Source organism: Leopardus geoffroyi, chromosome A2 (genome assembly GCF_018350155.1).
Source record: "Leopardus geoffroyi isolate Oge1 chromosome A2, O.geoffroyi_Oge1_pat1.0, whole genome shotgun sequence".
Taxonomy (NCBI): Eukaryota; Metazoa; Chordata; class Mammalia; order Carnivora; family Felidae; genus Leopardus; species Leopardus geoffroyi.
This window is the reverse complement of record NC_059331.1, coordinates 3,324,682-3,327,554: the sequence shown is the minus strand read 5'-3', so window position 1 is coordinate 3,327,554 and position 2,873 is coordinate 3,324,682. Positions and strand designations below refer to the sequence as shown.

General features: G+C 49.8%; 1 long non-coding RNA gene across 1 annotated transcript; it reads left to right on the top strand.

Annotated features, from left to right (window-relative positions):
* Positions 1–101: 101 nt before the first annotated feature.
* Positions 102–2,438, top strand: LOC123605136. The gene is made up of 2 exons (XR_006715592.1): positions 102–542; positions 1,860–2,438. It is a non-coding gene; the product is annotated as an uncharacterized LOC123605136 (long non-coding RNA).
* Positions 2,439–2,873: the final 435 nt, after the last annotated feature.

Sequence of the window (2,873 nt, the reverse complement as noted above, 5' to 3'; positions counted from 1 at the left end):
GGGGCGGGAGCGGGGCGCCTAGGGGGCGGGGGCGGGCGCCTGGGCAGAGAGCCGGCGCCTGCTTATTGGACTGCGGGCTTCCGGAAGTCCCGCCCTCCGGTCGTCACGGGCGGGAGACGCCGTCGCTCAGAACCACGTGCGGGGATAGAGGAGCATGAGGACCAATGAGAAGAGGGGTTGGAGCAGAGCAAGTTAACGGGATTGGGTAACGGGCAGAGCCAAGAGGCGTGACCCAGAGGCCTAATGGGAGCGGGGCGGAGGTTATGGGAGGTGAAAGGGGAAAGGTGGGAGGAGGGAAACGGAGGCTTTCAGGGAGTGGTGAGGCGGCCAGCCAAGCTTCTTCAGGGCGGGGCTTAGGGCAGAGGGGCGGGCCATAGGCCGCCACGGAAGGAGGGCTTTAAAAGTAGGAGGCAGGCCATTGGCTACCACCGAAAGGAGGCCTAATCAATGCAGGGGGCGGGGCCCTGAAAGCCGCCCGCTCCACGAGCCGGGGCTGAACGGAGGGCCGCAGGCCATTGGCTACCACTCGAAAGGGCCTCAAGGTAAGGAGCAGTCATTGGCTACCATAGGGGGCGGGGCTAAAGCAGCTGTTCGCCATTGGATATGGTGATAGGAGAGGTTCAACTCAAAATAGGGACGCGCCGTTGCCTGCCCGAGGGGCGGGGCTTGGGAGGGGCGGGACTTGAGGTGTTCTTTGGAGTAACAGCCACAGAGCGCACTGAGCAGGAACTTCTTCCCTCCCGGGAATGTCTTGAGCCGAGCCACAAGATACCCGTTATGCATATTCATTTTAGAAAGCTGTTGCGCACTGCGTGGCCCAATTCCTTAAACTCTGTGCCTTAGCCTACCGACCTATAAAATGGGACTCATAAGGGTGCCTATCTTAGAGGGGCGTAAAAGTGAAAATTAGGGTGATTTCGTCACCCCTAAAGCGCTGTGAAGTGTGCCTGGCAATCAGAAATACTGGGAGTACTAGAAGTTGTTAGCCACTTAATTTCTTTGTAATTAGGACCCTTTGTAGGAACTCAAAAGAGCCAGAGAGCTTAAGAAAATGCTGAGTAGTGGGGGAGGGAACAGGGAGGGTTTTTTGCAGGATGTGGTCTAACTGGAGACTGGCAGGATGAATAGAAATTGGTCAATACGGCGAAGTGGATACTGAGAGGGCGCTTAAGGCAGAGCTGATAGCAAGTGCAAACGCCTAAGCTAAAGATGATGGAGTGAATGAATGGGACAGGCAGGTAAGGCTCTAGGGGTCTACTGAGGACCTATCGTAGTGCCTTGTGGACATTTGTGAGAAGTTTAGCTTTGACTTTAGCTTCGGGTTCTTAAGTTTTTATTTTTTTAACGTTTTATTTACATTTGAGAGAGAGCACGAGTGGGGAAAGGGGCAGAGAGAGATGGAGACATAATCAGAAGCAGGCTCCATCCAGGCTCCGAGCTGTCAGCACAGAGCCGGACGCGGGGCTTGAACTCACGAACCGTGAGATCATGACCTGAGCTGAAGTCGGACGCTTAACCAGCTGAGCCACCCAGGCACCCCAAGTTTTTATTTATTTATTTTGAGAGAGACAGTGTGAGCAGGGAAGGGGCAGAGAGAGAGAGAGAGAGAGAGAAGGAGAGAGAATCCCACGCAGGCTCCACACTGTCAGCACAGAGCTGGATGCGGACTCCCAGCTAATCATGACCTGAGCAGAAACCAAGAGCCAGACTCCCAACCGACTGAGCCACCCAGGCACCCCTACGTTAGCTTCTTGGGAAAACATTGGACAGATTTGATCGCAGGGTACAAACATCATTCTTTAGTCTCAAGATACTTCCTTATACGTGTGAAATAGATCTCAAAAATACTTTTCTTTTAGAGTTAAACAGACTTAACCACATGACCTGTCAGTTCCATCTCTCAGTGTCTACCCAAGAGAAATGAAGATACACTCCACATAAAAACTTGCATGCCAGTAGACGCCACAACATGATTCTCAACGGCCAAAAAGCGCAAACACCCAAGTCTCTATCAACAGGTGAATGGATAAACCAGACGTGCTCTATCCTTACAACAAAACACTATTCAGTAATGAAAGCAGCATTGACCCACTACAACCTGAATGAGCCTCAAAAACACTATACTCAGTGAAATAAGCCAGACAAAAGTCACATATTCTCTGATTCCAACGTCATATGCCATTTGATGGAATGTCCAAAAGGGGGGGGAGGGGAAGGCAATTCTTTCAAGACACAAAGCAGTTGCCTCGAGCAAGTGGTAGAAATCCAGAGTGAAAGTTATGATTCCACAAAAAGGGCCATGAGGTTTCTTTTTGGGGTGATGGATAGGTTCTAAACTTAGATTGTGGTGATGGGTCTTACTACTTTGCAAATATACAGTGAAATTCGTTGAATTGTATCCTTAAAGATAGAATTCAGAATGCCCAGTTAAATCTCAATCGTTGATACACGGCAAATGCTTTTTCACCAAAAGTATGTTCTCTTTGTCTCATGCAATATTTGTGACATCTCTAAACTAGAAAATGATTTGTTACACATCCTACAATGTGGATGAACCTTGAACCCGTCATGCTCAATGAAACAAGCCAGACACAAATGACAAATTCTGTAGGATCCCACTCCTAGGAGGTCCCCAGACGAGTCCCATTCTATTACAGAGTAGATGGCGGGAGCCAGGGCTGGGGCAGGGGCTGGGGAGTCACTGTTTCACGGGGACAGAGTCTCAGTTTGGGGACACGAGAAAGTCTGGAAGACGGATGGTGAGGGTGGTTGCACAACAGTGTGAATGTGCTTGATCTCACTGAGCTGTGCACTTAAAATGGGGATAATTATAAGTTTTATGTTATATAAATATATTTTTTTACCACAGTAAG